Consider the following 15,724-nt stretch of genomic DNA (forward strand, 5'->3'; position numbering starts at 1 on the left):
TGATATGAATCCCACTTGATCATGATATATTATCTTTTTGATGTGCTGCTGGATTCTGTTGGCTAAGATTTTGTTGAGAATTTTTGCATCTACATTCATGAGGAATATTGGTCTATAATTTTCTTTCTTAGTGATGTCCTTCCCTGGTTTTAGTATGAGGGTTATGCTTGCTTCATAAAATGTATTAAGGAAGTTTCCCATCCTCCTCTATCTTCTGGAATAATTTGCGTAGAATTGGTGACAGCTCTTCCCTGAATGTTTGGTAGAATTCACCAGTGAAGCCGTCTGGGCCTGGACTTTTTTTTTGGTTGGGAGTCTTTTGATGACCTGATTAATTTCTTCTTTTGTTATGGGTCTGTTCAGGCTTCCTAGTTCACTGTAAGTTTGGTAGGTCATGTTTTTCTAAAAATGTATACATCTCTTCTAAGTTTCAAATTTGTTGGAGTACAACTCTTCATAGTATTCTGTTATTTTCCTTTTGATTTTCTTCGGTTCCATTGTAACATCGCCCATGTGGTTTCTAATGTGTGTTATTTGTGTCTTCTCCCTCTTTTCTTTTGTTAGGTTTACCAATGGTCTGTCAATTTTGTTAATCCTTTCAAAAAACCAGCTTCTTGTCCTGTGGATTCTTTCTATAGTTTTTCTATCTCATTTATTTCTGCTCTAATCTTTATTATTTCTTTCTTTTGATAGCTGTAGATTCCCTCTGTTGGTTTGTTTCTAATTGTTGTAGATGCTGTGGCAATGTGTTAATTTTGGTTCTTTCTTCTTTTTGGATGTGTATGTTTATTGCAAAAAATTGTCCTCTCAGCATTGCTTTCACCATGTCTCAAAGAATTTGGTATGTTGTGTTTTTGTTCTCATTTGTTTCTAGGAAATTTGTAAATTCATGTTTAATTTCTTCTACTACCCAGTCACTTTTCAGCACGGTGTTATTCAGTTATCCATGTATTTGACTTTATTTCCTAGGCCTTCCTATTGTTGATTTCTAATTTAATAGCATTGTGGTCTGAGAAGATGCTTTGTAGTGTTTTGATACTTGTAAATTGATGGAGTTTGTTTTGTGGCCTAAGACATGGTCTATTCTGGAGAATGTTTCATGTGCACTGGAAAAGAATGTATTGTGCTGTTGTTTTGTGTGTTCTAGTCACATCTACGAGGTCCAGTTGGCTGATTTTATTGTTCAGTTCTTCTGTGTCTTTGTCAAATTTATTTCTGGTTGTTCTATCCATTTTTGAAAGCTGTGTATTAAAATCACCCACTATTATTGTGGATTCATCTATTTCTTTCTTCAAATCTATTTATATATTTTGGAGCTGTTTCATTGGGAGCATAGATATTTATTATGGTTATGTCATCTTGTTCAATTGTCCCTGTAATCATGAGATAATGTCCATCTTTATCTATTATTCTGGCTTTTGCCTTTAAGCTTATTTTATCAGCGATTAGAACTGCCCCTCCTGTTTGTTTTTGATTGCAATTAACTTGGTATATTTTTTCCATTTTTTGACTTTTAATCTGTTTTTGTCTCTATATGTGAGATGTATCTCTTGCAGACAGCATATTGAAGGATTTTGTTTTCTTTTCCATTCTGCCACCCTCCATCTCTTAACTGGTGCATTTAATCCATTTACATTCTGTGTAATTATCAGTAGGTATGGATTATTTGCTGCCATGATGTTTGTATTTTGGTGGTGTTGCAGTTTTCTTTGTTCTGTTTGTCTTCCTTTGTCGAGTTCATGCTTTTTGTGTTCTTTCTTGTGTACTTAAAGGACACACTGTAATGTCCTTTAAGGACACACTGTAGTCCTCCATGGTCTGTGCTCCTCCCCCCCCCCCCATGAGGCAAAGGGGTGCCCCTGTAAACCTGTATGCCCTGTTAGACCTTCCAAGGCCCCACGACCTGGAATTCCTTCCCCAGGGTCTGTGCTGGCTTCTCCCTCCATGCCTCCTCTTGAGGGTGGGCCATGCTGAGCACCACACATTTGTGCACCTTTCAGTCAAGCGAGTCCTGGTGTGGTGCTGTAGGATAAGTACTGCACTGCTAACTGAAAGGTCGGTGGTTCAAACCCATCAGCCACTTATCAGAAACCCTTTACAGGGTGGCTATGAGTTGGAACCAACTCAACTGCAATGAACTTCACAACAACAGGCCAAGCAGGTCCCAGAGGCAGCTGTCTCTGTGAGGGTAGGGGACTGTTGACATCCAGATGTCTCCCACAAGTACCTGAACCCAGACAGGGCTCTGTTTGAATTCTTGAATTCCTCTACAAGTACAAAAGAGTCCTGATGTGGTGCTGTAGGATAAGTACTGGATTGATAACCACAAGATCAATGGTTCAAACTTACCAGCTGCTCCTCAGAAACCATATCCAGGGTCTCTGTGAGTTAGAACTGTCTCTAGCACTTAACAGAGTATGAAGGGTGGACCTGCCACTTCAGCCACTGATGATACCTGCTCCCCTCCTGGGTTGTTCTTGGTGTTGTTAAATGGCGTGGAGTCGGTTCCAACTCATAGTGACGCTGTATAGGGTTTCTAAGGGGCAGCTGGTGAGTTTAAAACTCCAACCTTGAAGTTCAAACTGATTTCGTGGTCCAGTGCTTTAACCCACAGTGCCATTTGCTTTAAAGAGGGTTATACTCCTCCAGCCCGCCTTCATCTACAGCTCACCTCTTAATCCCCTGTGAACTGACTCACTCCCTCCACACAAATGAAAGGCGCTCACTAAATTTAGCAAGGACTTAAAATGTACCAGGCATGGTGACAATTTTCAACTCGTATCGAGAGAGACTTTGTCACCTGCCATTGTCATCTTGATCACCCCTCCAAATATCTTGTTATAACCAACATAGTTTTGTTGAATGTTGAAAAACGCTAAAATAAACATAAGGAGTCCTCGTGTGGTGCTGTGGGTTAATACACCAGACTACAAAGCCATTTGAACTGCAAGGTCAGTGGTTCAAGCTCACCAGCTGCTCATCAGAAACCCTATACAGGGTCATTATGGGTCGGAATCTACTTGACAACAACAACAAAATGCATATGCAGAGAAGAGTCAGAAAGGTTACACAGTAAAATGTTATTCTAAGGAATAGGATGAGGCCACATAGGGAGATGCCAGTCAGCTGACATTTTGAATGTGAAACCATTGGCTCCCCATTTCCTGAAATTCCTTTCTTCCTTTGGGGTTGAGCTTCCTGGGCAAATCCTTTCATTCTCCCTCACAGACTTTTCTTTCTCCACAGAGCTCATAAATGCCAGTGACCAGAGGATTCTTATTCTATTCCATGTGGGCTGGGCGTTAATGCGCTGGACTGCAAAGTTGGTTTGAACCACAAGGTCAGTGGTTCAAGCTCACCAGCTACTCCTTGGAACTGACTTGACAGCAATTAACAACAACAACAACATGTATACAACAGAGGGAGAGGAGGTGTCTGAACCATATCACAGTTCCTGTGCCCTGCTACCTGCTAAATACCCCAATGTAATGCAAGGGTCTCAAAACTGTTGCTCAGAGCAGATCTTACCACCTCTCTCCTCAGTTTCTCCTTGCACCTGCCACTCCCTGTGGCCACTCCATCCTCACTTCTTGCTGAGTTCACCTGGAAGTAATTTCTCAGGTTGGTTACTACCTATCATTGATACCACAATACTAATTGAGGCCTGGATATTTTCCCACCTAAAAAAGGATGCTAGCTGGCCTCTTTCCTTCTCTCCACTCTTTTCCTACTCAAATGTAACAACCTTAGAAACCAGCAAGATCTATCTGCTCTACTCTACTCTTCTACAAGACTTTTAAATACCTGGTAGTTTCAAACTGTTGATCTTGAGGTTAGCACCCTGACTCGTAACCCCTACACTACCATATATATACATTATGGTTGTTAGGTGTCAACTTGGCACCAACTCACAGCGACCCTGTGCACAATAGAATGAAACACTACTTGGTCCTGCACCAATATGTATGTATGATATATATATATATAGAGAAAGACAGAGAGTCCTAGTGTGACCCTGTAGGAGGAGAAGCATCGGACTGCTAACCAAAAGGTCTGCAGTTGAAACCCACCAGAGCTCTTTTTGGGTTCAGGCACTTGTGAGGATATCCAGCTGTGAACAGTCCACTACCCTCACAACTGCCTCTGGGACGAGCCTTGACCTGTTAACATTTGTTGAGTGCCGTCAAGTGGTTCTGACCCACAGTGACCCTGTATAGGGTTTAAACCAGTAACCTTGCACCTAGAAGTCCAGTGATTATGCTACAGTGCCACACCAGGAATACACACACACACACACATATATATATGTATTCACCAGCCACCTGGTTGTACTGTGGTGGCTCTTGCGTGTTGCTGTGATGCTAGAAGATAGGCCATTGGTATTTCAAATACCAGTAGGGTCACCCACAGATTCCTGGTGTGGTGCTGTAGGATAAACATTGGGCTGTGAACCACAAGTTCAGCAGTTCAAACCCAACAGCTATGCCTCAGAAACCATATACAGGGTTGCTAGGAGTCAGTTGCAGAAACTGACTTGATGGCACTTAACAACACCATCAGCAGGGTCATTCATGGTGAACAGGTTTCAGCTGAGCATTCCAGACTAGGAAGGCAAGGCAGATTACTTCTGAATGTTTAGCCACTTAGAAACCTTATGAATAGCAATGGAACAGTGTCTGATAGCCCAAGAGTATTGAAACATGATGAAGAACACAAGAATATTGTCAGATGTAGTGCTGGAAGATAAGACCCTAAAATTGGGGAAAAGCGGCCTCCTCAAAGTTGAGTTGGCCATGATGATGCAAATGGAGTAAAGTTTTTGGGACCTTCATTTGCTGATGGGGCACAACTCAAAAAAAGAGGAGAAACACCTGTAAACATCCATTAATAATCAGAGCATAGAATATACAAAGTAGCATCTATGAAAATTAGAAGATGTTAAAAATGAAATGGAATGCGTAAACATCTAATCCTAGGCATTAGTGAACAGAAATGGACTGCTATTAACCATTTTGAATCTGACAATCTTATGGTTTACTATGCTGGGAATGACAAACTGAAGAGGAATGGCATCACATTCATCATCAAAAAGAACATTTCAAAATCTACCTTGAAGTATAATGCTGTCTGTGATAGGATAATATCATTATGCCTACAAGGAAGACCACTTAATATCACTATTATTCAAATTTACCCACCTTTAACTAAAGCCATCAATGATGAAATTGAAGAAATCTACCAACTTATACAAGGAACTCTGGTAGCGTAGTGGTTATGAATTGGGCTGAAAAATGCAAGGTCAGCAGTTTGAAACTACCAGCTGTTCTGTGGCAGAAAGATGAGGCTTTCTGCTCCCATAAAGATGTATCACCTCAGAAACCCTGTACAGGGTCACTATGAGTCGGAACTGACTCCACGGCACATCACCACCATTACCACCAACTTATTCAGTCTGATATTGATCAAACATACAATGAATATGTATTAATATTATTAGTGATTGGAATGCAAAGGTTGGAAACAAAGAGGAAGGATCAGTAGTTGGAAAATATGGCCTTGGCGAAAGAAATGATTCATGTGATAGAAATTTAAAGGCCAATGTCTTATTCACTGTAAATACTTTTTTTAAACAACATAAAATATGGCTATACACATGGACCTCACCTGGCATACACAGAAATAAAATTGACAACAACTGTGGGAGGAGATGGTGGAAAAGTTCCATGTCATTAGTTAAAACAAGGCCAAGGGCAGACTGTGGAACAGGCCATCAATTGCTCTGAATATGCAAGTGCAGTCTGAAGCCGAAGAAAATTAAAGCAAGTCCGAGAGAGCCAAAATTTGACCTTGAACCTATCTCACCTAAATCTCTCAAGAGCAGATTTAATGCATTTGATACTAATGACCAAAGACCTGAAGAATTGTGGGATGACATCAAGAACATCATACAGGAAGAAAGCAAAAGGTCATTAAGAAGACAAGAAAGAAGAAAACGACCAAAATACATGTCAGAAGACTTTGAAACTTGCTCTCCAGCATAGAAATACTAAAGCAAATTGAAAAAATGAGGAAGTAAAAGAGCTGAGCAGAAAAATTTAAAGGGCAGCTTGAGAAGGCAAAGTCAACTATTATAATGAAATGTGTCAAGGCCTGGGACTTAGAAAATTAAAGGGAAGTACATGCTCTGAATTTCTCAAGATGAAAGAACTGAAGAAAAAAATGGAAGGTTTAACGTGCTGGTGTTATGCTGTGGGCTAATGAGCTAGACTGCAAAGTTGGTTTGAACCACAAGGTCAGTGGTTCAAGCTCACCAGCTGCTCCTTGGAAACCCTATACAGGGTTGCTATATGGGTCAGAGCTGCCTCAACGGCACTTAACAACAACACAATAAAAATGGGCAAAATATTGAATGATGCTGAAAGCATCAAAAGATGATGGAAGGAAGACACAAAGCCACTGTACCAAAAAGAAATGGTTGATGTAAAACTATTTCAAGTGATAGCATATGATTGAGTCAATGGTACTGAAAGAAGAAGGCCATGGTGCACTGAAGGCATCGGCAAAGAACAAGGACCAGGGAGTTAATAGAACATAGATTGAAATCTTTTAACAAACTGGTACAGCAATGGAGGCACTCAGTCATTTTGCCAAGAAATTTGAAAGACAGCTACTTAGCCAACTGATTGGAAGAGATCCATATCTGTGCCCATTACCAAAAGAAGCGACCCAATGAAATGTGGAAATCACTGGACAATATCACTGATATTACATGCAAGTACAATTTTGCTAAAGATAATCCAAAAAAGACAGCAGCAGTGCATTGATAGGGAACTGCCAGAGGTTCAAGCTGGATTCAGACGAAGACATGGAATGAGGGATATCATTGCTGACATCAAATGGCTTTGGCTGAAAGCAGAAATATCAGAAAGATGGTTACTTGTACTTTAGAGACTATGCAAGGGCTTTCGACTGTGTGGATCATGACAAGCTATGTACAATACTGTAGATAAATGAGTATTCTGGAACACTTAACTGTGCTCATGAAGAACCTTTGTATAGTCCAAGAGTCAGTCATTCGAACAGAACAAGGGAACACTGAATATTTTAAAATCAGGAAAGGTGTACGCCAAGGTTGTATTCTTTTATCATGTGTATTCAAACTGTATGCTGAGCAAATAATCTGACAAACTGGATTACATGAAGAAGAATGTGGCATCTGGATTGGAGGAAACCTCATTAACCACGTGCAATATGCTGTTGGTATAACCTTACTTGCTACACTTCAGTGTTAAGAAAACAAAAATCCTCAAAATTGGATCTATAAAAAACATCATGATAAATGGAAAAAAGATTGAAGTTGCCAAAGATTTCATTTTGTTTGGATTCATTATCAACACTCATGAAAGCAGTAGTCAAGACATAAAATGACATAATGCATTAGGCATATCTGCTGCACAAATCTCTTTAAACTGTTCAACGTGCACCTGACCCAATCCATGGTATAGTCAATAGCCTCATTAGCAGATGAAAGTTAGAGAATGAATAAAGAAGACTGTAGAAGAATTGATGTATTTAAGTTCCTATATTTGATGTTTCCAAAGTACGATGGACTGCCAGATGAAAAATCAAATCTGTGTTGGAAGGAGTACTGTCAAGAATACACCTTACAAGCCAGGATGACGAGACTTCATCTCTCATACATCAGACATATTATCAGGAGAGACCAGTCCCTGGAAAAAGACATCATGCATAGTAAAGTGGAGGGTCAGGGAAAAAGAAGAAGAATAACAAATCCTATTCCGGACCTCTGGGTTATGGGCTCAACACACTTCTACTGTGTCACACACAAATGAAAACATTTTCTGTATTCTTGGGTTGGAAGACCCAAGAATTGGGTTCAGATGTCAATATCTATAACTTCAATGCAGTTGCAATCAAAATTCCAAAAGCCTTCTTTTACAGAAATGGTAAAAGCAATCCTCAACTCTTGTGGAAGGGTACGAGGTCCCAAATAGATACAACAATGGTGAAAGGGAAGAAGAAACTAGGAGGATTCACACTTTTAATTTAAAAAACATTATAAAGCTATAATAACAAAAACTTGTAAGAAATAGCTGCAGAATCAAGGAAATCTTGGGGGCAGCAGGTTGGCAGAAAAAAAGGGAATTCTGAGAAGAGGAAGAGACTAGTTTGACCTACTTGTTGTTGTTATTTTTAGGTGGCATTGAGTCGGTACCGACTCATAGAGACCTTATGCACAATAGAATGAAACATTGCCCGATCCTGGGTCAACCTCACTATCGTTACCATGCTTGAGTCCATCGATGCTGCCACTTGGCCAATCCACCTCATTGGGGATCTTCCTCTTTTTCTCTGAACTTACACCTTACCAAACATGATATCCTTCTCCAATGACTAGTCCCTCCTGATAAATATGTACAAAGTATGAGAGATGAAGTTTGGCCATCTTGGCCTCCAAGGAACACTCTGGCTGCACTTCTTCCAAAACTGATCTATTAGTTCTTTTGGCAGCCCTTGGCACTTTCAATATTCTCTTCCAACACCATAACTCAAAAACATCAATTCTTCTATGATCTTCCTTATTCATTGTTCAGCTTTCACATGCATATGAGGTTATTGAAAATACCATGGCTTGGGTCAGACGCACCTTAGTCCTCAAGCTGACATCTTTGCTCTTCAACACTTTAGAAAGGTCTTGTGCAGCAGATTTGCCTAATGCAGTATGTTGTTTGATTTCTTGACTGCTGTTTCCTTGACTACTACTACTAGACTCTTTTAAAATAAGAATACACCCATCAAGGAAGTAGGGAAAGTTCATGGGGAGGGGGTGAAAGGAACTTTAAACGAATGCTCATTTTAATGGATTGGCACAGTGGCAGCAGCAAATGGCTCAAGCTTCACAATGGTAGTGGAGATGGCACAGGACCAGGCAGGTTTTTTTTCTCTTGAGCATAAGGTCGCTCTGAGTTGGAACCAACTGGATGATACCTAACAACAACAACAACAACAACAAAATATAAGCGTCACTGTTTTTCTTCTGTGTTGTTGTTAAATGCCCTTGAGTTGGTTCTGACCCATTGCGACTCTGTATGCGGTTTCCAAGGAGTAGCTGGTGAGTTTGAAACACCAACCTTGCGGTTCAAACCAAGCTTGCAGTTGAGTGCTTATCTTACAGCATTACACCAGGACTCTGCTTCTATAGAGAACCTATTTTAAGACAATCTCTATGAATGTGGTGAAACGTACCGCAGGCAAAGTTACACATAACCAAACACCTTGTGGCAATGGATCACTTGGCCTAGGGTCTCAGGACCATCGTCTCAGGGGACACCAAGATCCATTGGCATAAGCCCCAAAGACAAGGTCCCGTGTCCTACTTAGTGTGAGTAGCACATCGAAGTTGAATCAAAGTTCCAACTATTGGTCTCTCCTTTTCTGGAGGAAAGAAAAGGGATGAAATTCGAAGATGAATGAAAACAATTCACCTAATGGAATAATGGATCATGTGAACACCAATCTCCACAACCCTGAGACCAGACGAACTAGATGGCACGCAGTGACCATGACCAATTGCTCTAAAAGGGATCAAAATAGAAGATTCAGAATAGAGTAGGAGAAAGCTCTGAAACAAAACTCAAAATTATTTTTTAAAAAGGCCAGGCTTGCTGGTCAGACAGAGACTGCTAGTCACTGTAGGTCTGGTAATGAATTCATTCCCATGGCTCAATTTTCAGCCAAACAATAAACATGACTCCATGGGGAGCTAGAACACTGGGGAGGTATGTTGTTGTTGTTGTTAAGTGCCATCGAGTCGGGTCCGACCCATAGCGACCCTGTACAGGGTTTCCGAGGGTGTAAATCTTTATGGGAGTAGAAAGCCTCATCTTTCTCCCACGGAGCGGCTGGTAGTTTCGAACTGCTGACCTTAAGGTTCGCAGCCCGATTCGTAACCACTACGCTACCAGAGCTCCTTCTGGGAAGGTATACACACCTTCAAATAATAAACCATTTGGGATCCAAAGGGAAGTATTTGCCAAAGGATACACCATTCAGAAGGGTTGGAAAAGAAGGAATAGAAACAAGAAACAAAAGTGGGATAAGAAACATTTCATTGTGGGATTGCAGTCAATTTCATGAAATAAAATGTGAATGGATTGCTGAATGAAAGACTGATCTGCTCTTTAAATCTCCACCCAATTCACAATAAAAAGAAACATTTTTTTCTTTCCATCCTTGATTCTCTAGTTTCTATTATAGTACCTGCAACATTACTATACTTAATACATTTTTAAGATTAATGTATTAGTAATGGATATGTTGTTGTTGTTGTTGTGAAGTGCTGTCGAGTCAGTTCTGACCCATAGCGATCCAGTATAGGGTTTCTGAGGAGCAGCTGGTAAGCTTGAACCACTGACCTTGCAGTTCAAATGGCTTTGCAGTCTGGTGCATTAACCCACAGAGCCACACCAGGACTCCAATAATGGATATAGTTGTTTTTAAATATAGCTGTTATCAAAGGGGGTTTCAAAAGTTCATTGGAATTTCATTTTCTTTTCACTCCATTTTCTAAACTTTTGGAAGCCCCTTTGTGAAGAAGTATTGACTTATATTTGGCCTAAGTAGAAAGGTTGAACAAATAGAAATTATAGGAATATCAGCTATGACTCAACATCAGAAAAAGTTCAACTAGCAACCAGAGCTTTCCAGAGATAGAACAAGCAGATCTGTCTCCAGGACTGGGCAGCAGATAGGTAGGGATTTGGAGTACTGGATGAGTGACTGACCCCAATGATCATAAAGTTCACTTTCAGCTCTAAAAGTCTGAAATCTCAGGATTAGCTAAGTCATAAAAATTTCTTCTGCAATTGTGATGAGAGATGACTACACTCTTCAAGGCCAGGTGCATAGATCCAGCCTAGGGCTGAGGCTGGATTTAGAGAACTGAGAATCCTCCAATCCTCTCAAAGATCCTAGTGTCAAATCTCAAGCAATATAAGTCTGTGTGTGTGTTGGAGAAGCAAGAACCTGGAACAAGTATACAAAGACTGCTGAAGATCAAGGGGGCCCTCTCTGGTATGCTAAATTCCCATAAGCCCACAGTAACATTGCCCACTGCTAGTGGATTGGGGAGTCTCCTATGTATCAGATAATGGAGCAAAACAAAACCCAAATTCAGCTCAGTTACTGACTAGGTTGACTTCCACTAATGGCGTGACTGAAGAAAAGGCTTGCCAATGAATATACTATTTATCTCAGTTTCTATCTTCCTACACATAAAATGTTTGCCATTCCATCCACAGTTGAGACATGAAAAAAACACAAATTTTCAAGGGAAAAAAGACATCATCAAGAAATAAAGCAATCAACAGATCCTACATAGAGATGACCCAGGTATTGAAAATATCAGGCAGGACATTTTAAAATAACTATGATTAATACGTCAAAGAACCTAGTGGAAAAGGTATACAGCACACATGCACAGATGCGAACTGTCAGCAAAGAGATGGAAATGATCAAAAAGTCCAATGGAAATGTTAGAAATAGTGATGAGGAATTATCAGTTCATTGCAATTTAACTCAATGAGGCTGTCAGCAGAAAGGATGCACCAAGGAACCAATTAGATAACAGATTCTGTACAGCTCAGTAGAAATTCTCCTAAAGGAAATAAAAATTGAAAATAGGGCTGGTGACATGGGAAACACTAAGTTCCCAGCATCCAAAAGATAGAGGACTATGACTAGGGGTCTAACTCATACTTCCTTGTACTCTTACAAGAAGAGAGACAAAATACAGCAGAAAAATACTTGGAAGAGATAATGGTTGAAATTTCCACAAAATGTCATGAAAGACAACAAACCAAAAATCCAGTAAGCTTGGAGACCCAATAAGGATAAATACACATGCATGCATTTGTTTCAAGAACCAGCATATAATACAACTTGGTGAACGTTCTGGATGCACTTGAAAATAACAAGTATCCAGCTGTTGTTGGGTGGAGTTGGCTAGAAACATCAGTAAAATGAAGTCACCTAGTAATACTGTTCAGCTCATCAATAAATCGATTGATTTTCTGCCTATTCCGTTAGTACATCTGTTTTTATCTTTTTACTTTAATAAATACAATTAATTCCATAGCAGGTGGGAAGGAAAAAAAATATATAATGTTTTTAAGGTGCTTACATTATACGGTAGTGGTGGTGGTGTTGATATGCTGTGGAGTCGGTTCCGACTCACAGCAACCCTGCATCAAGTTTCCGAGGCTGTAAATCTTTATAGGAGCAGAAAGCCTCATCTCTCTCCCTCAGAACAGCTGATAGTTTTGAACTGCTGACCTTGAGGTTAGCAGCCTGACTCATAACCACTATGCTACCAGAGCTCATTGACCTTATTTTAATAATAAATGTAAGTCACCTAAAAGCCTGAGATGGACAGACTGAATTTTTAATTTTTAATTGAAAAAAATGACCTAGATAAAATTAATGGGATGGAAAAAATATACCTGCAAATATTAATCAAAAGAAAGCTAGCACGGCCCATATTAATATCAGACAAAGTAAACTTTGGAACCATTCTTTACCAAATATGAAAAAAGGGCTTCACATAATGACAAAGGGGTCTATCAATAAGAAAACATAATATTCCTGTCTGTATATGAAGCCAACAAGAGATTCCATTTACGTAAAACAAAAATGATATACAACTGAAAGGAAAAAAGTAAGAAATACCCAGTTCTAGTGGGAGACTCCAACACTTCTCTCTCACTAGCTTATGGACTAGACAGGAAATCAATAAATATGTAGAAGACTTGAACAATACTATCAGCCAACTTCACTTAACCTGCCTTTATAGAGCACTCTACCCAATGAAAGCATTACAACATTCACCAAGTTATACCATATACTTGGTCTTAAAAAAAACTAATAAAGTTAAGAGATTTGAATTAAAAAAAAATATGCTATTTGACCACAGTGGAATTAAACTAGAAATCACAAATAGAAAGATAACTGGAAAATCCCCAAATATTTGGCAATTAACAACACGTTTTTACCATAGCTCAAAAAAGAAATCACAAGTTAAGGAAAAATTTGAAGTGAATGAAAATACAATGTGTAAAAATTGGAGTGGGGGGCACATCTAAAGTTGTCCTTCTAAGACAAAAGGCTAGCATTATTTGCTTATGTAAGAAAATAGGGACAGTCTCAAACCAACACTCTAAGCTTTCACTTTAAGAAAACAGGAAAAGAAGAGCACATTCAATCCAAAACAAGCTCAAGAGACGAAATCATCATATGAGAGCTGAAATGAATGAAATTGGAAAAAGAAAAGCAATTTTGAAAAAAAATAAGTAAAGTTAATCTCCAGTGATTTAGGAAAAAGAGAAGACACGAGTTACCAATATCAAGATTGAAAGAGTGGCTAGTGCTTCAATACAAATTAAGAAATACAACAAAAACAATTCATAAAGGGAATATGATGAACAACTTTATGTTAATATATTTAATATGATGGATGAATTGGAAAATTCACTGAAAGACACAAACTATCAAAGCTTAATTGTTGTTGTTATTGTTACGTTCCATTGAGATGGTACTGACTCGTAACAACCCTGAATGAAACACTGTCCGGTCCTGCGCCAACCTCACAATCATAGCTAGGTGTGAGCCCACTGACACTATCACTGAGCCAAACCATCTCGCTGAAGTTCTTCCTCTTTTTTTTCCCCATCCTCCACTTTACCAAACATAATATCCTTCTGCAGTGACTGGTCCCTTCTGAAAACATGTCCGAGTATGAGAGACGAAGTCTGGCCATCCTGGCTTCCAAGGAACATTCTGGCTGCACTTCTTCAAACACATATCTGTTCTCCTGGCAGTTCATGGCACTTTCAATATTCTCCTCCAAAACCATAACTCAAATGCATCAATTCTTCTATGGTCTTCCTTATTCACTATCCAATTTTTGTATGCATGTGAGGATATGAGATTACTGAAAATATCATGGCTTGGGTCAGGCACACCCTAGTCTTTAAATGATGTCTTTGCTCTTGAACACTTTAGAGAGATCTTGTGCAGCAAATTTGCCCAATGTAATGAAGCATTTGATTTCTTGACTGCTGATTCCATGAGTGTTCATGGTTGAGCCAAGTAAAATGAAGTCTTTGACAACTTCAATCTTTTCTTCATTTATATGGATGTTATTTATTGGTCCAGTGGTGAAGATTTTTGTTTTCTTTACTTTGAGATGCAACCCTAAGTATTTTAAGCCCTCTTTGCTTTTAGCAAGCAAAGTTGTATCATCTGCATATCATAGTTTATTAATGAGTCTTCCTCCAATCCTGATGCCATATTTTTCTCCATATAATCTAGCTTCTCTGACGATTTGTTCAGTATACAGGTTGAGTAAGTATGGTGAAAGAATACAACCCTGTTGCACATCTTTCCTGCTTTTAAGCCATTCAGTGTTCCCTTGTTATGGTCGAACAACTGCCTCTTGGTCTATATACAAGTTCCTCATGAGCACAATTGAGTTTTCTGGAATACTTATACTTTGTAATGTTGTCCATAGCTTGTCATGTTTCACACAACCAAAAGCCTTTGCATAGTCAATAAATCACTAGTAAACATTTTTATGGTATTCTCTGCTTTCAGCCAAGGTCCATCTGACGTCAGCAATGGTATCCCTCATTTCACGTCCTCTTTTGAATCTGGCTTGGACCTCTGGTACTTCTCTGTCAATGTATGGTTGCTACATTTTTTTTTTTTTTTTTTTTTGCATTATCTTTAGTAAAACTTTACTTGCCTGGGCTACCAGTGATATTGGCTAATAATTTCTGCATTCCTTTAAGTCACCTCTCTTTTCGAGTGGGAACAAATATGGATCTCTTCCAGTCAGTTGGCAAGGTAGTTGTCTTCCAAATTTCTGGGCATAGATGAGTGAGTGCTGCATCAGTTTGTTAAAAATTTTAATTAAAAAGAATGAAGTAACCAGAGCTGTTCTCTGTTAAAGAAATTGGGAAAGCATAGAGACCTAAAAGAAAGCACTAGATGCAGAAAGTTTCACTGATGAAATCTATTAAATATTTAAATGATCCAATTTTGTACAAATTCAAAGTATAACAGCAAACACTTCCCAATTGTTTTCATAATTCCTGCATTATGCTGATAGCCAAACCAGGCAAAGACATTACATAAAAAGAGATCTGCTAACCAATTGCCCTCCTGAATTTAGACCATAAAATCCTTAACCTGATATTAGCAAGCCCAATCCTGCAATTTATAAAAAACAAAACAAAAAATAACAACAACAACAAAAAAAACCCCACCAGAACCAACTGGAATTTATCCCAGAAATGAAAGGTTGTTTCAGCATTTGAAAATCAATCAATGTAATTCATCTTATCAAAAGTCTAAAACATGGCATGCTCTACTCAGAAGATGTAGAAAGACCTGCTGGCTCTGGAGTCAGACCTCAGTCCCATACCCACCTCTACTACACACCAGATGTGTGGCCCTTTGCCAGATGACTTAGGAGCTGATAGCCCTGGTGGTGCAATCATTAGGAGTTCAGCTGCTAACCAAAGGTTGACAGTTGAAACCCACCTGTAGTACTGCGGAAGAAAGGACCTGACAATCTTCTCCCATAAATGTTGTTGTTGTTAAGTACCAGACAAGTTGGTTCTGACTCAGAGCAACCTTGTATAGG

This window comes from Chrysochloris asiatica, unplaced genomic scaffold, assembly GCF_000296735.1.
Source record: "Chrysochloris asiatica unplaced genomic scaffold, ChrAsi1.0 scaffold00144, whole genome shotgun sequence".
NCBI classification, from domain to species: domain Eukaryota; kingdom Metazoa; phylum Chordata; class Mammalia; order Afrosoricida; family Chrysochloridae; genus Chrysochloris; species Chrysochloris asiatica.